Source organism: Amblyomma maculatum, chromosome 11, assembly GCF_055883805.1.
Source record: "Amblyomma maculatum isolate TAMU_Amacu chromosome 11, ASM5588380v1, whole genome shotgun sequence".
In the NCBI taxonomy this organism is placed as follows: Eukaryota; Metazoa; Arthropoda; class Arachnida; order Ixodida; family Ixodidae; genus Amblyomma; species Amblyomma maculatum.
Window position 1 is genome coordinate 15,485,686 of NC_139354.1, and position 22,185 is coordinate 15,507,870.

The 22,185-nt window shown below is 45.2% G+C and overlaps 1 long non-coding RNA gene and 1 other non-coding gene across 3 annotated transcripts; one reads left to right on the forward strand and one right to left on the reverse strand.

Moving 5' to 3' along the window:
- The first annotated feature begins 97 nt into the window (after positions 1-97).
- LOC146172922 (uncharacterized) lies at positions 98-21,535 on the forward strand. 2 transcript variants are annotated; one of them, XR_014702015.1, is made up of 5 exons: positions 98-421; positions 2,709-2,772; positions 6,475-6,608; positions 11,386-11,573; positions 21,259-21,535. It is a non-coding gene; the product is annotated as an uncharacterized LOC146172922 (long non-coding RNA). The 2 variants fall into 2 exon arrangements; XR_014702016.1 differs by having other exon boundaries at positions 6,475-6,603.
- On the reverse strand, positions 12,911-12,983 carry TRNAL-CAA (transfer RNA leucine (anticodon CAA)). Its single transcript has one exon. It is a non-coding gene; the product is annotated as a tRNA-Leu (tRNA).
- Positions 21,536-22,185: the final 650 nt, after the last annotated feature.

The window sequence follows — 22,185 nt, forward strand, 5'->3', positions numbered from 1 at the left end:
CCGGTTTTCCTGTCTGAAGACGATAATTTACTAGCAGACGATATCACGTCGCAAAACGAACGAAGCCAGAGCCATCCAAAGCTTTAGGCATTCCTGTAGCCAAGATAGTCTGGGAGGCTGCGTTAATGGCGGTGTTTGTGCGCGGTCACGGTGTGCGATGCTCTTGTTGTACGCAAGTATTCATTGTTTCATATCTGCCAGTCACTGCCTGCAGGCAGTTTGTCGCGTGGCATGGAAGCTCCACAATAGCCTATGCGGTATGCGACGACGAGGGAAAGCTTTCGTGAACGTATCGCTTGTGAAAGCATACAAGCCACAGACTACAAAGAATGTTGCGAAGGGCAGGCTTACTGGTGTCGGCAGGCCAGGAGATGACCGCAAGAGAAGAACTTTTATCATGGAAATGGCGAAGAATTGGCAGGTAAGTGCTGTAACTATGTTTACACGGGCGTATGTACCTTTTCCCTATTCCTGTTTCTCATTGCAATGGCAGTAGGGCTAGCAGTAGCAGTATCGGCAGTTGCGCGTCACTAGAGAAACAAAACTTTATTGTCGGAAGCTGAGTTACGGGGTACCCTAGTGGAAGAGCCAAGTAGCCGTCAGCTGGGGGCTCGCTGTTTACGGCGCCTAGTTGTATGTATCGGGACGCACGTTACGTAGCACTGGGCGGCAAGTGGCCGTCAGCTGGTGGCTTGCGGCGACTTTTTCAGAGCGGTGCGCACGGCGCCCAGTTGTATGTATACCTATCGGGGTTCGTGCTAAGGCAGCAGTAGGGGGGGGGGGGGGGAGGGAGGGAGGGAGGGAGGACAGCCCACGGCATCATCAGATGTGCCACCAGTTTTGCATTTGATGCGGCCATCTTCAGTGAATAGAGGCTTTGTCTGTGTACATTCATCTTTCATGGCCTTAATATTTAAATTGCCTGCACACCTCAAAGGGCAGTGAGACATTTCCAGTAATGCTGAGGATGACGCTTAAATCAGTTGCGCAAATTCAAGCAAGGTATCAAACTATTGCAAAGATGCATTCAAAAGACTTATTGCTTCAAATAGAATACAGCCTGGTTCACTCCTGTGAATGCGTTCCGAATTTGCGTCCTGCGAGGGAAAATCAAAAGGTTCACATTCCAAAAAAAAAAAAAAAAAAAAGCACCCAGCACGCAGTTGATAAATTCCCATTTTAGTTTTTGATCAATTCCATTTGGTATGTATGGGTTCAAGTCATTGAAAAAAAACAACAGCAGCAGGATTGGCTGAAAATACATTTTATCTATGTTGCGTCAACAGACGCTTTGGCAAGAAAAAAGGAAACGCATGTCCCATAGATGTAAATACGTCAGTATTTTTTCCTAGTGACAATGAAGCAAAAAAAAAAAAGGAATGGTGCACTTGTGGTAAATTTCGCTGACCTTCCTGTGCTCCACTGTAACCTGGCGCTGACAATCCATGCATCCGATGGTAACGCAATATTATAAATATTTCAAAGGCATGTAAGCTCTCAATAAGTGTGCTCATGCGCGTTAATCTGACTGAAAACTAAGCCAACAGGCGAGAGCACAGTGAGCTGCTGCCAGGGACGTTACTCGTGATGGTGAGTTTTTGAGAAAAGAACAGCAGTGAAAACATTGCAAACTATTATGTATGAACATGGATAGGCTCCGATCGGAACGAGCCTTCACTGCTCAGCTAATGCGCACGATAGTTACTTTTTTCAATTGATGTTTTGTGTGAGTGCCTGCCACCGCCAGCACCGCGTCGCATCGTTGCCGCCGTTGCTTGTAGCCAGCGAATGCCGAATTGGTGAACCTTCTAAGGAGTTTCGAGGGCGTGCTCGAGTGAAATGTGCTGAGCACACCCGCCGCGTCAGGCTCGTGAATGCCAAGAACTTCCATCCATATTTTTTTCGCTCATTCTGAGAGGGAAATATATAAAAAAAAAAAAACATTTTTCCACTGCCTTCGCTGCTCAAGTAGCATGGTGCTGCCTAGTTTTCGTTCTCATGGCAGCGCAGAATTCAACGAGATATCACCTACGAGAAACCAGCTGTTTAGGCAAGAGTTTGCATGTGCATAGAGGGTAGCTATACTTGCCAAAGCCATTTATGTAGAGAGACGCAGAGTTCTCCGAGGCAGAACAATAGCCAGAGCCTGTAGCAATGATTACTTTTTTGTAATACTTTGGAGTAATTTGACGAAAGCAAACATGCTGGTTTTGTAGATACTATAGAAAATACAAAAATATGACAGAACATATATCTACTTATGAGCCCTTTTAGCTGTGAATTTATTGTTCGTCCAATCATCAAACCCCTACCCAGTGATAACACATCCGCTGCCAAAAACGGCCATTGTGTGCCAGCACCCTCAGTGGCCCGAACTCATTTTTCGCGACCAACTTAAAGCATTAAACGCTGGATAATACACAAAACAACCAGCAGTTATTGTGTCACTATCTACGTAACCAAAAGGCAGAACAATGTGCTTAACAAGCATTTCGAAGCTCTTTTAAGGCTTTCTCTTTGCTGTAAACAATGTTTTTCATTGTAGCTTGCATGCAAGGAGTTGTCAAATGTTGGTCACTTGTAAAAAGTGTTTAGCATTGATGCAGTGCAGTGCATGAAGGAAGCTTGCAAACATCAGCTTCTTGTTAATTACCTATAACGAGGTTGCAAACTCTACTTGACTTGTTTCTGTTTGCATGTGTTCGCAGAGAATATTGAAATGAAATTGGATACCCACCTTGCACATGGCGGAAGGGCAGGGAGAAGCAAGAGGTAAAGGCACTGAGGATTGAAACCCCTGTGTTTATCTCTGAATATTGCCTTCTGCTTTTGCTGTTATGTAAGAAGTGGTACCTGCAGCAGTCCCAAAGATGAGCTGCTTGGCAGCTGGCTAAGCCATGATGTTGTACAGCTGGAATACCTCTTTTGAAGGGCTTTTGGGGCCCCAGTGTTGAGTTTTACCTGTCTCTAAAGATTAGAAAAACATTGTTACAGGATGGGAAGCTAGTGAAGAAAGAGCATGACCTATGGTGATGGGATGGGATGGTTTTTAATAATGGGAGCAGGCCTGGATCAAGTGCTCATGCCTGTGCCACTGCTCGCTTCATCTTCATTGTCCTTAGCAATATTCAGTGTCGAAAAGAAATTGAAGATGTTGGTTACTTTCCTAAACTTGACTTGCTGCTCATTAATTAGATATCTGCACATACTCTAACAGTGAGACGCCTTGTGACAAGGCCAATGTTGGGAGCATGCCCAATCCTTCCCTTAAAGCATGCCAATTTTCATGCTTCGGGTTGTTTCTTATTGGTCGTCAAGAATGTGCTTCTAGTTTCTTGTTGCACTACTGGCACCCCGCTGACTAATTGGCATGGTCAGGCGCGTCTCATGCACTTACCCGGGAGCTTTAATGCAATTATGGTTATGCTTACCTTCAGCACTTTTAACCGCATCTTATAAAAGGCCATATTAGGAAAATAAAACAACAAATGCAGTCCTGTAAACAGCGCATTTCTAAAATGGCAATTTACTGTCTCCTTACATTTTAAGGGCCAGGTGAGAACTGTGGTCTCGATTTAGTACTTGGGATCTATATACAAGCAGAAACCATAAGTTAGTGTAACATTGAGGAGAACAATAGAAAAATTCTCTGAACATTGCACCCACATTCCTTTCCCCGCTCTCCCCTTCTGGTTGGTCTGTTTTGTCTGTTGTATTCTGTTGTATAATACCCCCGAAAAATATTTCTGGCTAGGCCACTGGTACCAAGAGTACTGTCACCAACTTGCCCAAGCTTCCTTATCTGCTAATTTGATTCAAATGTTGCAAAAAGCAGTTGTGCCTTTACGAGCCACCACACTCCATGCGTATCATATGAGTGGACACTGCCACAGTTCTCATGAATGTAGTTTTGCAATAGAGCTGCATATTAAATGATCTACCAACAAGGAAAATGGTTGGTATATTTATTGCATCAGTTAAGGGGTCGTCGCCAAACATACAGCACCTTAGAGAATTCGGCACCAGGTGTTTGCATAAGTGATAACTCATGGACAGATGCAATTGATATCTTGAGCAAGTATGAGCAATACCCACACAGCTAGTTTTCTATATTTTGTTTTTATCTACAATATTACTCTGATTCATTGGTATTGTGTATAGGTGCTCCCCAGTGCATGCTCAAGTTTGCAACATCTTGTCTGCCTGTGCAAATATAAAGAAGCAGCGACGTGCAGACCGGAACTTTTTGTAATGAATGCGTTGCATGCGGCAGTGTATTTATGCTAATACACAGTACCGAAGATGTGCATTATCACAATGGTGTGCAAGTGGCCGAGCAAGGGAACAATAGGCACCTGCTCGCACTGGTGAGTCAGCAGAATGCCACTGCTGCAACAGTGCCTTGCAGCATGCCCCTGGCAATCAATAAGCAGCTACTCAGTGACAGAAAAATAGCATGCTTGTTGGTAACGAAGGACACGCATGGTCCTAGAGCCAGTCTCGTCACCTGGTGTGTTACCATGAGTGTGTGCATGATATGCTGCTGTGGAGTGGTCCAGTAAATTTTGTCCTTGATGGCAGACTTCTGTCCATAACACTTAAGAAGCCAGAAGGTAGACATGGACAGTATCTTTGTACATAGTGTAGGCACATGAAGTAAACATTCCACTGCATGATATTTTGTGCAGTCTGCTACACATAAGCATAGGGCTTTTCCTTCACTTCCTTTTATTACCTGTTTATATAGCTTGTGGTCATGGAAGTAAAAATATTACAAAGAGTATTTTCTTTTGCATTGCACGGCCAAATAAATCAACAGAAATAGGAAATGAGAGCTTCACTTCTTAATTTCAGTTGTAAATAGCGGCTAGTGACTCTATTAGCTAAAGATGCATTGCTTAGTGTGTTATTTGAGTGGCTGATTTTTGGGGTGCTCAGCTCTTGATCTGAAGCTTTTCTAACTGCATTCAACTTTCTGGTTGGCTTTTAACTATTTGTATAACAATGTTCAAGTAACTGTGTTCTATTTGCTTCTTTTTGCACCCCAGGTTTTTATGTAACCCCCCCTCACATAATACTCCAGTTGGAGCCTGTGAGGTATGTGAGTAAAAAAAATACAGTAAACCCTCGTTAACACGGACTCGCATATCTCGAAAAATTGGTTAAGTTCAAAATTTTCCACGTCGCGCTTTCACCTCCCATAGGTACTATGTACTGACTCCCGTTTATCTCGAAGCATTTTTCGGGCATAATGCGGATATGTCGAAATTTTGACCGCAAAGATCGAAGACACAGGTCATTACCAAAAAGTGATAGGGGCTCCAAGCGAGTGCTTTGTTCTTATATTAAGTGCTGAACGCAGTCACGTTTAAAGAGCGAATACAAAATTCCCGCAGACGCAGCCGTTTTTCACCTTGGGAGCAGTCACGTAAGCACCGATCGCACGCGGGGGCTGATGGGTCTTATTGGGCGTGGTTCGGTCAGCTGCCCTCCGCATGTGCATACCGGCAAGAGCAAATTAGTGATTGTGGGGTTCTGTTTTGTCGCGCCATATTCACGAAGCGTTGACTGATTTTTGTTGTATATGTGGTGTCCACAACAAAGTTGAATGCAGCGGCGGCAACCAACGGCTTATGCGATGCGTTTAGCAGCTAGAGGACGCTTTTGTCGGGCAGAATGCCAACGCGAAGCTGGCAAGCATTACCCAGTTCTTCCTTCAAAAATCATAAGGTTGAGTTTTTCCTGAGAGTTCTTTTCCGTTAATTACAAGAGCTCCCTTAGTGCAGTGGAGCGTTGACAGGCGTGACAGGCCGAGGGACGCCAAAGCATTCCGCTCGGCGCTGTCGCGCTCAGGTTCTGGGTTTGTAGAAAATTTCGCGTATCACCCAGAAACAGCTCGCTAGGCAGCCAATCGCAGAAGGCTTTGGGCTACTCAATTTTCGTCCTGGTTCTTTTTTTTTTTTTTTGTGAGCGAAGTTGGTTTTCCTAGTCCGATTTGAGCGAAGAACCTGCAGACGCTCACTTCGTCTGATCCGTGCATATATGAGCGCATCGAGACAATTCAGTAAAAGCTTGGTAGGGTAGTAAAGGAAAATAAATATGCTAGTGTGGGTAGATATTAATTTTCTAAAGGAGCAAGAGGAAGTCATTGCTTCCATCGCAGTGTAGTAGCGCACCGCTGAGCTGTGACCTTCTTTTTTTTTTACACGCAATGCGCTACAAAACCATTCATCACTGTTTTACCATACGTCATGCTGTTTAGTGTTAAAAGCTGGATATAGCATAATTGTACTCCCCCTGACAGGCCCAATTGACCTTCATTTCCCCAGCTAGGGAACTGGAGATTGCGGACGCTTTATTAATGTGTGGAGCTATCCATGGTAGCTAAGGAGTTCAGCTCGGTTCTGCTCTCCTCGTCTGAGTTTTTCTTCCTGTTTTGACATGTAAATAATGTATATAAAACTTCTTTGCCAGCTCTACCTGCTGCTCCCCGTCCGATGTCTTGTCCACCTGATCACGCTACCCAGAAGCCTTGGCCCCGAACCTGATCGCATCAAGTGGATGGCTGCGGTGTAATGGTCTGCGCCTCCAGTCCTGACTCTGGTACAGTAAGTACATGGTCCTTCTCTTGGAACATTGCCAGGTTTTACAACTTGTAGATATTTGTAAGCTTCGGCAAATGAAGGGTGGTTTTAGAGGCAGATTGGTTTCCTCTAACCATATAGTGCAGGGACTTGCCATTGCTGCAGTAGTCATGGACTAAAAAAAGTTGCACAAACTGGAGCTGGTTTTAATCTTTGGGGAATTGGGCATTGACTGTGGGCCCATCCGCAGAAAACCAGAACTGATTAGGGCAATTGAGGACATCGGTGCGGACGCGGAGGAGATAGCAGAACGTTGGGAGCTTATTCAAGAAGAGTTAAAGAAGGCTGAGGAACAGGAGAAACTCAAAAAGGATCTTGAAGACAAGTAGAATGAAAGGGGGATCGAGAAAAAAACAGCTCGATCTGCAGTTAGCACAGGCAAAATGCACTGGGAGACACACACCAAACTCCGTTGTGAGTCAGGAAGCATCAAGTGTTAAAATAAAAAACCTCTTGCTACCATACAAACTAGGAGAAGACATAGGGTTTTTTCTCGTAAAGTTCGAGTGGGCGTGTGAAAATGTTGAGTTATCATCCGAGCTTTGGCCCCAGAAGCTGCTGACCATCCTCCCATGTGAGGCAGCCCAAGTGCTTGCTCGTCTGACAAAAGAAGGAGCAGCCGACTATGCTAAAGCAAAGGCAGCGCTTCTCAAAAAGTACCGCCTATCCCTCAGATGCGTTTTGCTGCCATTTCAGGGAAACCAGGTAACAACGTAATCAGTCGTTTCCGCATTTCACTTACAATCTGAAGGCAGACCTGACAGAATGGTAAAAGAGGAGAAGAGGCTTTCGGAACTCATGACAAAATAATAGAAGTGAATAACGGCCTGGGGGGCCAGTTGGTGCATGATGGAATTGAACGGCGGCGCAACATGGAAACGGACACAGACAAGAAGGGGACACCACATGCGCACACTACCAACTATTTATTAAACGGAAAGGTGGCATATTTATAAGTCCATCTCAAGCATCAGACTCATCGCCACAGTCCGCGTGAACGCCGAGCACCACCAACAGGAAATCAGACAAGATATTTCTAACCTCAGTAGATAAACTATCAAAAACGGGGGGAAAAAAAAGTTTTTCTTTTTTTAAAACGGAAGGTAGGCCATATTTCATAGCAAATGCAGTGTGGACCGAAAACAGCAGAGTAAGACATGAGAAGCGACCAGCCCGAACCCTAACAAATAAAAAATAAAACTATAAAACAATCGTAGCAAAAGCAGAGTCAAAACAGTTAAGCAAAAGCAGTCAGAACCCTAAGCCAACAACAAAAGACGATCGTAGCAAAAGCAGAGTCAAAACAAAAGAAGCAAAAGCAGTCAAAAAAAAAAAAAGCTAGGCCAACAACAACAAAAGACGATCGTAGCAAAAGCCGAGTCAAACAAAGGAAGCAAAAGCAGTCAAAAACCTCAACCAACACCAACATTCGTAGCTCAAGGAGAGTCAAAGAAATGAAGCAAAAGCAGTCAAACACAATCGTATACCAAAGGCATAGTCAAAAAAAGGGGGAGCAAAAACAGTCAGGAAATCGTTGTTTTAGGCTGTTGTTTTAGGTTTGACCGCTGTTGTTTCTTTTGTTTTGACTCTGCTTTTGCTACGATCGTTTTTAGTTGCTTTTAGGTTCCTGACTTTTTGCTCCCCCTTTTTTTGACTACGCCTTTGGTATACGATTGTGTTTGACTGCTTTTGCTTCATTTCTTTGACTCTGAGCTACGAATGTTGGTGTTGGTTGAGGTTTTTTGACTGCTTTTGCTTCCTTTGTTTGACTCGGCTTTTGCCATGATCGTCTTTTGTTGTTGGCCTAGTTTTTTTTTTTTACTGCTTTTGCTTCTTCTGTTTTGACTGCTTTTGCTACGATCGTCTTTTGTTGTTGGCTTAGGGTTTTGACTGCTTTTGCTTAACTGTTTTGACTCTGCTTTTGCTACGATTGTTTTATCGTTTTATTTTTTATTTGTTAGGGTTCGGGCTGGTCGCTTCTCATGTCTTACTCTGCTGTTTTCGGTCCACACTGCATTTGCTATGAGATATGGCCTGCCTTCCGTTTAAAAAAAAAAATTTTTTTTTTCTTTCCCGTTTTTGATAGTTTATCTACTGAGGTTAGAAATATCGTGTCTGATTTCCTGTTGGCGGTGCTCGGTGTTCACGTGTTGGGTTTGGAGCGGACTGTGGCGATGAGTCTGATGCTTGAGATGAACGTATAAATATGCCACCTTTCCGTTTAATAAATAGTTGGTAGTGTGCGCATGTGGTGTCCCCTTCTTGTCTGTGTCCGTTTCCGTGTTGCGCCGCCGTTCAATTCCTTAATAGAAGTGATCTGCCTGGAACAATTCTATAGCTGTCTAGGAGCATGAACGTGTGTGTGGGTGCAAGACAGGCCGGGAAATAAAAGCTTAGAACGTGCAGCAGAGCTGGCCGAAGAATTCCATGCTAGGTGGGAAACGGAGTGATCGCGTTCTCGGGGAAACCCTAAAGCAAACTAAAACGTGAACCCAGACTGGAAACCTAGCAAGCGGCACCTTGGAGCGAGACGAAAGCCACAGGGCAGAGTCGAGTAACTACCCTAAAGTGACAGCCGACAAAGGGAAGGAAACAGAAAGAAAAATCGGTCTGTTTCCGATGCAACGAGCCCGTTCACTTTGCCAACACATAGGAAGTTGAAGGTTTTGTTCTCTTCGGCAGATGCAGATGAAAAAAAAACATGCGCCTGCTAGAGCCATACCTAAAAGATGCAGGTTAATGGGAAGCATTGTCGGGTTCTGAGAGATTCCGCGGCCATCATGGACGTAATCCACCCCACATACGTGAAGGCAGCTGACTTAACGGGGGATTGTGCATGTATTAAACAGGTTCCCGTAAAGAATAGCCCATGTTTGCCGGTCGCACGTGTCAGAATAGGCCCATTTGGCATTCTGGAAATAGAGGCAGCGGTATCACGGAACCTGCCAGAGCAGTTTCCGTACCTCTTTTCGAACAGGTCAGAGCAGATGCTGCAGGAGGAAGGTCGTAGCTTCGGTGACCGAGCCGTCCAAGCGCTCACTTGATTGAAAGCCCGCGAAATTGCAGCTGAACTAAGCCGAAAGAAGAATGAGCTTTCTCTCGCGATGGGCCAGGCAGTGGCAAACCAAGGTAGTATCAGATTTTGGCAGAGTGGCTCAGGTCAGTGACAGAGAGGACTTTGAAGGCAAGGAATCGGGCACCGTGTCCCCGAATGAATCAAGGGAGATAGCGTCTATTGTAGTGCAGCCACGTGTGGAACCTTTGTTAGCTCTGGCAAAAGTCGATAGACGATAGCAGCCGAGCCGTAAAAGACATGGTAAAAATGAAGATAAATACGAAAAGCATTTGTGGCGAACACCCTTCCTCCCAAGTGTGGCAGAGCTTCACAAAGGCCAACCTAGAATGCCCCAAGCTAGGGTGGCTGCGGGAAAAAAAAAAAAGCTGCGGAGAATTGAGCGGCCGAGAAGGATAGAATGAGTATGGGAGAAGAATAGGAAATAATGAACGTACTGTATGCATGAAGTGCACGTCATAGCCATCGTACAAAAATTTTGAAACCGAAGCAGCGATCTACGTATTCTAATTCTATAGGAAACCATTTGGGAGTAGAAAAGAGCAACTTAATAAGATGTGCATGGTTCTTAAATGAACAATATGTATACAAATGGACGGTTGAATAGTTACAGTAATGGAGTGTTGTGCTAGAATTCTTTACAGCCGTGACCGCAATAAATATTACTCATATTGCTCTTAGCTTTAAGCTCTGGCATTGACAACTCTATCCAAAGAACCGACTGGTAGTGACAGGTTGTTTACAGCTGTTGATGAAAACATAGGCCATCATGATATTATTGCAAGCATATTTGCTCCTTTTTGTACTTGGTTATTACAAGCAAACTTAATTTTGGTCCCTATTCCTAGGGACGCTGCACCTCTTACAACACCCACTGTTCAGTCGCTTTCATTTAAGGTACAAACGCGCCACTGCTGCTCGGTACCTTGGATGAGGTTTTCAATGGGGTTACCTCTGATACCTAGCAATTGCTGTAATATTTATACCAACTACTGCAGTGAAAAAAAAAGTAACACTGCATCACTGTAACTGCTGCATGCACCTTTAAACGTGCCTTAATTTTATTGCCTATTCTTATGGACACATGACCTCTTGCTATTGCTTTGTTCAGTAAGCAATCGTCTTTCATTGCTTCAATTTCTATCTCTCCACCACTTTCTTGTTGCTCCGGGTGTGATCATGTGATTTCATTGTTCAAATCGTATTGTTTTATCACATGTGAAGGATTTAGCCTATACATAATGTTTTTTTTTTTTTTTTAAATGCGCATCGGGAGTGTTTTCTACATAGAAATGAATCGATTGAGTTGTATGACTAGCGCGAAAACCGACACAGTTTGGCACCCCCAAAAGATCTGTGTCCTGTGGTTGGAAGGGGAATAAAGAAGAGGATAATCAGCGGAAAAGCCTGCCTAACAAAAGGTAGCACTGCATCACTGTAACTGCTGCATGCACCTTTAAATGTGCCTTATATTTATTGCCTATTCTTATAGACAGTGGACCTCTTGCTATTATTGCAGTAGGCAACCGCCTTTCAAGCTTTAATTCCTATCTCTCCACCACTTTCTTGTTGTTTCGAGTGTGATCATTCGATTTTATTGTTCAAATCATATTATTTTATCACGGGTGAATGATTTCGCCTACACATACATGCTTTCATTTTTTTTAGGTGCGCACTGAGAGTGTTTTCTACGTAGAAATGGATCGATTGAGTTGTATCACTGGTGCGAAAACCAACACTTCGGCACCCCCAGAAGATCTGTGTCCTGTGGTTGGAAGAGGAATAAAGAGGATAATCAGTGAAAAAGCCTGCCTAAAAAGTTACAAAGATGACGCAAAACCGAAATGCTGATCAGAGTGAGTGATTACTTCTGGTATCCCACTTCACTTGCTATGTGATGTGACTGTATATGAAGCACCTTAGTATATTTTGTGGTATACTCGCTGAAAATTGTGTAAATACTAAATTTTTCCTTGTTCAATTAGTTTGAGTGACGCACAAATTGGATTAAAACGAAGTCATTCACACATCTAATGCCCATAGACATTACATACGTGGATGACCCCATAATTGTGTTCATGCAATAGTTTGTCGAATACATTAATATGTTAAAAGTCGCCTTTTTTACTGTTAACCGGAGTAATACATATGCTCCATATCATAGCATTATTTGCCTATAGTTTGTAACTGCTCTTTCTTAAATTGTATTCTACAAAGTATACGTGTGTCATCTTTTACGTCTATTTAACTCACGAACAATTTGCGATCGAATTCCTTTTGTGATGTTGTTTCAGCTACAAATAACGAATAACAGTTGTGACAATATAGGTGGCTTTAGGTATAACGCGTAGCGCAGAAATCTTTAATATATGCGATGATATTTTTATTCACCGCATTGCCTAAACGAACATGTTTAAAGAGACGAAATGAAAACAAATATGCATGTCTTCGGACACGAACAGTAATCGAGGTGCCATCACCATTTTATTTTAATTAAATTTTCCTATGTCGTGGGCTAATGTCTCGACACAAAGGAAAGACCCTTAGGTTTGCAAGATGCAGCATAGTTTTCCCGAAAAAAGAAAACAAGAACGCCTATCACTAAAGAAAACACCGTTTTTTGTCGTTTCAAAAAGTTGCACATTTGGAGGCCTGCTGCTTGCGCACTAAAATTTTGTCATCCATTGTTTTTTACTCACCAAATCAACATAACTTTTATTTGTATAAGAAGTATTAAAAGCTTGTTTCATTGATTCAGTTGATTTAGTAAAAAATCGCAAACTTTGCTTCAGGAGCAACGCGCTACAAAAATGTTAATTTTCGACCTTACATACTGGCGTAATGCGTTACGTTATTTGCACTAAAACATTGTGTTTATTACGCAGGTTATATTGTTATTTTAAGGCAGAATCTGGAGCTCTATGCTGGTATGTGTGTTCTTTGTAACACCTCCAAAATTATTATGCTGGAAAGAGATTTGCTTATGATTATAATTATAAAAAATTACACATTGAAAAATGACCTTCAAAATTATATGAAGGAAAGAAGCCAACAGTCGGCGAGGCCGAGGAAAGCGTTGGGGCTGGTACTTTTGTCTTTTTTTTTTAATGTTTACTTGGATAATCACAGAAATTATTAATGTAATCTGATTAGGGGAAAGATAATTAAACACAAAGTAGAAGAAAAAACAACGTGCCGATGGTGGGAACCGAACCCACGACCTCCGAATATTGCGTCCGGTGCTCTTCCAACTGAGCTACATTGGCCGCTGTCCCCCCTGCTACTTTCTTGGGTATTTATGTTGTCCATATACGAACCTTGAGAGTGTTCACCGGCGCCACCCTCAACCATAGCGGTGGACGTGGAACGGCCTTTGTTACCGCCAGCGTCACATAGAACGTGATCAAGAGCGAGGGCGAAAGCTGTGCTAGAACCCTGTTACGCTACCTATGGCTTCAAGACTGCCAGAACCGAGACCTCCGTATGCTACAAGCAGATCAATTAAGGGGAAATGAGGGTGCTCGTTGTAATACATGAAGGAAAGAAGCGAATAGTCGGCGAGGCCGAGGAAAGCGTTGGGGATTGTACTTTTATGTCTTTTTTTTTTAAATGTTTACTTGGATAATCACAGAAATTATTAATGTAATCTGATTAGGGGAAAGATAATTAAACACAAAGTAGAAGAAAAAACAACGTGCTGATGGTGGGAACCGAACCCACGACCTCCGAATATCGCGATTATCCAAGTAAACATTAAAAAAATAGAAGACATAAAAGTACCATCCCCAACGCTTTCCTCGGCCTCGCCGACTGTTGGCTTCTTTCCTTCATGTGTTATAACGAGCACCTTCATTCCTCCTTAATTGATCTGCTTGTAGCGTAAGAGGGTTCTAGCACAGCTTTCGCCTTCGCTCTTGATCACGTTCTATGCGACGCTGGCGGTAACAAAGGACGTTCCACGTCCGCCGCTATGGTTGAGGGTGGCGCTGGTGAACACTCTCAAGGTTCGTATACAGACAACATAAATACCCAAGAAAGTAGCAGGGGGGACAGCGGCCGATGTAGCTCAGTTGGAAGAGCACCGGACGCGATATTCGGAGGTCGTGGGTTCAGTTCCCACCATCGGCACGTTGTTTTTTCTTCTACTTTGTGTTTAATTATGTTTCCCCTAATCAGATTACATTAATAATTTCTGTGATTATCCAAGTAAACATTAAAAAAAAAGACAAAAGTACCATCCCCAACGCTTTCCTCGGCCTCGCCGACTGTTGGCTTCTTTCCTTCATGTATTATAACGAGCACCCTCATTTCCCCTTCAAAATTATAGTATTGTTAGTTATGGTCAATAATAAACTTGATTGAATACTACTGCACCTAGCAATAAAAAAAGAGTGCAGGACAGAGAAAAAGTTCAGCCTTCACTTGCGTTCTGTCATGAATTTGACAGAAATAGGGAATAATTCAATTTTAAGCTATATTAAGTCTTTGCCGACAAGCAGAAAAAGGGTTTATAAGCTCTGACAAGGCTTTAAATTTTACAAGACTGTAACTAAATTCAGCAAATACTAAATTGAAGATTTGATGCCTACTCCATGAGGTGGAGCCATATAAGCACATCTATAGAATAAAAACAGGCATTTTTATGTTTCTAATAATTCATTTTGCAGAATTGAATATATTTACTGACTCGTATTAACAAAGTAGTTTGCATTGTTTCCAGAGATTTTGATACAAATCGATGTTGTGGCAGTTTCTTCAATTCTAATCAGTTTTCCTTATTTTACCATTTTTTTTAAATTTTGCCCGATTTCAATATAATATGCAGAAAAAAACAAATCTAGAGCTTAAAATTTTTTTAGAAATAAAGAATGGAACCTTGATAATCTAGAGATAGTTTCAGTGCCACAATATTATTGGATCTTGCAAGAATGCAGACTGAATTTGGCCATTATCAGGACAAGCACTCGGTTTAATATTCAACGTTATATTTTTAAACAATATAACGCAACACATTTTAGTCCGTGATATTTTTGAGGCACTGAAGATTCTTGACCGGGATTTGAATGAAAATTGAATATGATCCTTTTTTTATTTGCAGCAAATTTACACTTTACTGCTGTTTTCGAATTTTGGGCAATTTTGATAAGTTGTGGAGAACACACCTTGCGGTCTGGAGCTCCAAAAATTGCTTGGAATTAAGAACATGCGTTAGGAAGTGAAAACATATTTAGTGCAACCAACCTAAGCATCATATTCCAGTATATAAGATTAAAAATGAATATTTTTGCAGCCCATTGCTCTTGAAGCAAAGTTTGCGATTTTTAATAACTCAACTGCAAAAACAAGACGGATTTCTAATAGTGTTTGTAAATGTAAAACCTGCATATATTTAGTGAGTAAAACATACATGACAAAATCGTGGTATCCAAACTTGCAACATTTTGAAATGACAAAAACAGCGTTTAATTTCTACCTCTAAAGATATACCGTACAATTTTTTTGTTTTCAAGGAAACTACGCCGTATCTTGCAAAGCTAAGGTTAATTCCTTTGTTTCTGATATTTGCCCATCACATACAAAAATTTAATTGGAAACTAAAGATGGTCATGGGACCTCGATTATAATTCTTATCTAAGGCACCCATATATATGCTGTGGGAAAGCTGCTATCAAGGGCTTATTTTTAAAATTACATATTTCGAACGGTTGTGCCATCTAAGAAAATTTGAAAGCTAGGCGCACCTTCGGTGTCTCCAGCCCTCACTTTCTGTTACAGCTGCATTTGCGAAGCTGAATTAATACGTTGAGTACTATATTTTAGCCACGTATATTGCACTGTTGCGTGTCAATTTTAAGAAAGGCCGCAGTGACGCGATTCTCGTAGTATTTGTAAGTGAAATCTGTAAAGCTTACAAATCTACCCATTAATATGCTCTCACGCAGATTTTATGCATGGTACATTACACCTGGTGTGTCCGATAGCTTGAGACAAGGGTTAGAAATAAACCATTGGAAACAGGCGATGGAAACCGGGGGTGCATTGCTGGCAGCCACTTCGCACAGCGCAGTACATTTTTATTTTCTGCATAGGAAAGTGAGGTTATTCTCTCCAAGTACTAAATATTCACTTTAGACAATAAATACCTTAGAGTCGGCGAGCACGTTCGGAAACCCCTGTTTCAATATTTGCGGTTAGAACCCTCATGTGTAACTTTTTATTCGTCTGCAGAAAAATTCCGGGTTATGTAAATACCGAAACCGTTACCAGCCCATTCGCGCACCTCAATTGCGCTGCTCTCAACATGATTTTGAGCGGACGAAACAACCTGCCGCTATGATGGCTGGCCCCATGCATGAGTAAGGGTGATATGCTGGCAATGGTTGCTTCACGTCGGCCCTTTGGCACACATGAAGGTGCGAGTTACAGTGAGCGCACCGAACTTTGCAATGCGGATAACGACTACAAAGCGGTAAGGATATAAATGAGTGTGAAATGGGTTTTACTGAGGGTTCAACAGAATATAGTCCTCTGTAAGCTGCACGGCGAAAGCACAGGAACACAGTCTGTCTAGGCACAAACCAGCGAGCTCGAGCAGCGCAGCGGCACTTCGTTGTTCTCTTCCTCGTGTTTCGTGACATCTGCTCTTCGTTCACTACAATTTCCCGGGAGCGAAGAGGAGCCACCCTGGCGACCTATGGTGAGGGCAAGACGAGCGGGTCGTAGTATGTTTTGAGGCGGCTCACGTGCACAGTTTCGCGGCCGCGAGGACGCATGTCCGAAGAGGGAGTGAGTGGCTCCACGATATAATTTACAGGGGAGGTTTGGTGAACGATGCGGTAGAGGCCGTGGTATTCAGTTCGAAATTTCGATGACAATCCCGGTGGGGTGCCAGGAACCCAGAGCCAAACGAGGGACCCTGTAGGGAAAACATGTGGCGTCTGATCTTTGTCGTGACGATGCTTTTGGCGGCCTTGAGATTCCGATGTTAAACTGCGGGCCAGCTGGCGACATTCCTCCGCATGCTTTACAGCGTCAGAAAGTGGAGTCCACTCGGAGGAGTCTGGACGATATGGTAATATAGTGTCCATCGTGGACAAAGCCTCACGCCCATAAAGGAGGAAGAAAGGGCGAAATCCAGTGGTTGACTGCGTGGCGGTGTTGTACGCGTACGTCACGAAAGGAAGAACAGCGTCCCAGTTAGTCTGATCGGCGGCAACGTACATCGTGAGCACATTTCCAAGAGTATGATTGAAGCGCTCAGTCAGCCCGTTAGTTTGAGGGTGATAGGCTGTGGTGGTTCGATGTATGATGCGACATTCGGCCAGTAGAGCTTCAACGACATTGGAAAGGAAGACTCGGCCTCTGTCACTGAGCAGCTCACGCGGCGCGCCGTGGCAAAGGACAAAATGATGAAACAAGAACAGGGCGACCTCACGGGCAGTAGCGGCAGGTAGGGCAGCGGTCTCCGCATATGGGGTGAGGTGGTCGATGCCGACGATAATCCAGCGGTTCCCAGAGACCGTGCAGGGAAGTGGCCCGTAAAGATCAACGCCAATGCGATCAAAAGGACGGGCCGGGCATGGAAGGGGTTGTAAGGGGCCAGAAGCACGAGGTGTGGATGGCTTGCGGCGCTGACAGGCGATGCAGGAGCGGACATATTTGCGAATATAACCGTACATTCCGCGCTAATAGTAGCGTTGAGAAATTCTTTGAAACGTCTTGACTACACCAGGATGGGCACACTGAGGGTCGGCATGGAAAGGGGCGCAAATTTCATGTCGTAAATGGCGGGGAATGACGAGAACCCACCGTCGACCATCAGTCATATCATTGTGGCGGTAGAGAAAACCATCTCGTAGGGCAAAGTGTGGTGCTTGACGGCGTAAAGTCCGAGAAGGCGCAGCGTTGGGAGAAGTGGACATGATGTCGATAAGAGATGCGAGCCACGGGTCTTTGCGCTGCTCCGCAGGCATATCGGCGATGGTTAGAGTCGACAGGACGGGATCAGCTGCCGTGGAGCAAGCAGGTTCGCTGGATAGGGGAGAACGAGACAGAGCGTCGGTGTCCATGTGTTTACGGCCAGAACGATATACAACTCGAATGCCAAATTCCTGAAGGCGGAGGGCCCATCTTGCGAGGTGGCCGGACGGGTCTTTAAGAGAGGACAGCCAACATAACGCGTGGTGGTCCGTGGCGACGTCAAACTGGCGACCGTACAAGTAGGGTCTGAATTTCGTTAGTGCCCACACAATTGCCAAACACTCCTTTTCTGCAACTGAGTAGTTGCATTCAGCTTTAGAGAGAACACGACTCGCGTAGGCGAAGACGTATTCCTGAAAGCCGTTTTTTCGTTGAGCCAAGACAGCTCCGAGGCCAATGCCACTCGCATCAGTATGGACCTCAGTGGGTGCGGTCGGGTCGTAGTGGCGAAGGATTGGTAGCGATGTCAAAAGATGGCGCAATGCGGTGAACGCTTCGTCGCACTCGGCTGACGAATCACTTAACTCACTGTTTCCCCCGAGTAGCTTCGTCAGGGGTGCAATAATAGAAGCAAAGTTCTGTATGAAGCGTCGAAAATACGAGCACAGACCTATGAAGCTTCGAAGTTGCTTGAGTGAGAACGGTTTAGGAAACTCTGCGACTGCGCGCAGCTTGGCCGGATCAGGACGAACACCTTCCTTAGAGACGATGTGACCCAAAATTGTCAACTGCTGGGCACCGAAGTGACAGTTCTTAAGATTCAATTGTAGGCCAGCGTCAGTAAGACAAACCAAGACTTGCCGCAAGCGCTCTAGGTGCGTAGCGAAGTCAGTGGAAAAGACAACAATGTCGTCCAAGTAGCAGAGGCAGATGTGCCACTTGAACTTCCGCAAGATGTTATCCATCATTCTCTCGAATGTGGCGGGCGCATTGCACAGACCGTAGGGCATCACATTAAATTCATAAAGGCCATCCGTCATCACAAATGCGGTCTTAATCTCGTTCACAGGCGGCCATTGGTACTTGCCAGTAACCGGAACGTAAATCAAGGGATGAAAAGTACTCGGCACCTTGGAAGCAATCAAGAGCATCGTCTATACGCGGAAGGGGGTAATTGTCCTTGTGGGTAATTTTGTTGAAGCGTCTGTAATCGATACAAAAGCGAAACGAACCATCTTTCTTCTTGACTAACACCACTGGTGAAGACCAGGGGCTTTGAGATGGACGGATCACACCACGTAGCATGTCCTCAACTTGCTTATTGATCACGCGGCGCTCTGCCGCTGACACACGATAGGGCGCTGTCGAAAAGGCGTTAGAGCCGGTCTGAATGTGATGCGCGACTGTGGAAGTGTGGCCGAGAGGTGTGTGGGCGGCGTCGAACGCGGAGCAAAACGTCTGTAAAAGGGCCGCAAGCTGCGTTCGGTAGGTGGAAGGAAGGGCGTCATCGATGGCGGTTCGGAAGGAGTCGTCTGGCAACGAATCAGGCGTCGAATCGGACTGCAGAGCATCAATGTAGTTACCACATTTGGTCTCGGAGGCATCCAGGTCAGAGAGAAGGTGGGCTGGTTCAATGGAACTGGGAGATTCCCCACGTAGCAAAGTAATCGGGCGCGGAGACGGATTGTAGATGAGTAGCTTCGTGAACATCGAGAACAGCAGACGACAGCGGCAGGTGCTTGCGGTGGATGAAGGATGCAGATGGTGTAAACAGAACACTAACGGCTGACACGGCAGGACACGAAAGAGGTACAAGGGCACAAGCTTCTGGAGCTACGTCGACATCTTCAGCGATGGTAAGCTTTTGAGGACACACTGAACGGTTTTCGTCGTGCAGTACGTCGCACAGTGCAGAAAATTCCACTTCAGCTCGGGCGCAATCGATCACGGCGTTATTTTTAGACGAAGCCCCATCCAAGGATCACATCGTGAGAACAAGACGACAAAACTACGAACTCGACACTGTATAAAAGACCTTCAATGACGACACGCGCTGTACCGTCTGTTGCAGAAGTTTGCGGCCCAACGCGCCGGGCAGAGGAGCAGTATCGCTCCCGAGAGGCGGCGCTGCGCCCGCCGGCGCTGCCTGGTGACGTAGCTATAAAGAGTGAGGAGGCTTGTTCTCTTCCCCTCATCCCGCGGCTGAGAGCAAAGATGTGCGATATCAACCGCGGGATAAGGAGAAGAGAACAAGCCTCCTCACTCTTTATAGCTACGTCACCAGGCAGCGCCGTCGGGCGCAGCGCCGCCTCTCGGGAGCGATACTGCTCCTCTGCCCGGCGCGTTGGGCCGCAAACTTCTGCAACAGACTGTACATGCTGCTAAAGGTGCAATCCTCTCTTCGCTGGCAGTGCGGAGCGACAAACCGTTAAATGGCGTTGTAACTTTTCGTAATCATCGGCAAAGTCGCTCATGAATCACAGACACTGCAGCACCTGTATCGACCAGCGCATGTACAGGCAGACCATCGATAGAGATTACTATAACGTTCGTGGGCAAAATATGAGGCCTTGAGCTTTTCGCAGAGCAAGCAGTTCTCGCCTCATGAACCGCGGAACTTAGTTTCCCTCATCAGCAGGGGGTGGTCGCCAGCGCATTGGTGACAGTGACCTGCGACGTGGAGAAGGAGAACGATGGGTCGTGTACGAACGCTGTTCGGCGTCGTATGCAGGTGAAGACGGAGCAGAATGAAGCAGCGGTGGGGAGTCCTCCAAAGACGCAGGCTCGGGACACGCAGCCATGTGGCGACGGCACCGACGAGCCACGTGTCCAGGGCAACCACAGTAGTAACTTGGGCGATTGTCCGAAGTGCGCTACGGGTTGTAATAGCGTGGAGTCGCAGGATGAAGCGGAGCCTTTTGAGGAAGCGGTGCATGACGTAGGACAGGCTGCACGGGTGGTAACGGCTGAGGCGGAGGCCGCGCAGCTACTGCCGCGTAGGTCAAAGGGGCTGGGACAGAAGGTTGGCTATATTGTAGTGGTCCTCCGACGTATGTCAAGGGAGCGACAGCAGGAGCTTCAGGAAGCGTGGGAAGTACTGAGACTTGTTTGCGGATGACTTGCTGCAACTTTGGAACCAAAGGAGGGGAAGCGTCAGGACGATGGGGAACGAGGGATGTATTTTCGGGGTTTCCTATTGTACTGGGGAACAAAATGCAGACGTGAGGGTTCTTTATCGCAAATAATGAAACGTGGTTTGAGCCGGTACTCTTCAAAGTAGCAACACCATTTAATGTGTAAGTCATTAATCAGTAACTTAGGTAAATAATGTCAATTAAGGATTCCAAACAAAACCTTTTCTGTGGTGCTCAAGGTAGCTTCCAGCGATATGTATTTGGTTTCCTTCCCCTGCCTCAGAAATGTCTTTTTTCCCCCTTGGATCAAATTTGCTTACACAAGCAGTATATGTGTAAAAATATATCATCCGATGACTACATCACCACTGATCCCACTGAAGGTCCTTATAAATGCTTGAGTGACAGCCTTTTATCACTTTAACAGGCTAGAAAATTCACATGAATACGGAATGAAGGCTGATATTTTCTTTCGTATATTTTCTAGGATGCCTGAGGAGAGGCAGCGTGTACCTGAGTGACGTCCTCTCCAGGAAGACCGCGGCAGCAGTCAAGCGATGGCTCGTAACGGTGAAGTAATGGGACGGCAGGCACAACGAGCAGGGAAACGTGACATCCTTAACTCAGCCTAGAAGCTGAATGCCAGAATAAATTGCTGTGAAGCCTCACAAACTTAGTAAGCTGTAAATGCCATTTTGTATTAGGAGGGCTTTGAGCCTTTCGAATATTTAAGAAAGACCAATAAAAAGTGCTGTTTAAACCTACATTTGTCGATGCACAGGCTTTTTTAAGCTACATACGTATGGGTTGCTTTTCACCTGCCCGGAGAACAGCATTGCTGATGCCACAAAGTTAGAGCCCGCTTGGAGGAGAAGATGCGCATCTCAAAATGCTGCCGCAGCACTAATTTTCAGCAACAATAGCACTGCGGACGTTTTAATGGGTAAACGATAGGCCATGGATGAGTAGATCACTAATTACACATGGATAGGCCACTGGGCAGCGTGTACTGCCGAAGTAGTTGGGCCATGTGGGTACGCCAGCGCCCATGCATGACCCTAGCGCGGCAGTAGGCTGGCCAAGTCGGCAATACTCATTGGCCCGAGGTCTACTGCCGATGGTGGATAAACCACCGGCCAGCGAGTACCACCGACGAGGTTGGGCCATGTGTGGATAAGCCATGGCCCATGCATGACCCAAGTGCGGCAGTAGGCTGGCCAAGTCGGCAAGCCATGGCCCATGCATGACCCTAGCGTGGCGGTAGGCTGGCCAAGTCGGCCATACTCGTTGGCCCAAGCTCGATTGCCAATGATTGGCCATTCTTAGGCCATTGTCAATCCCCGACCTTGGGCTGAGGTTGGTCGCCTAGGTTGGCCCGGTGAGTTTCAGTCGGCCATATTGCCAAGGTCCGAGC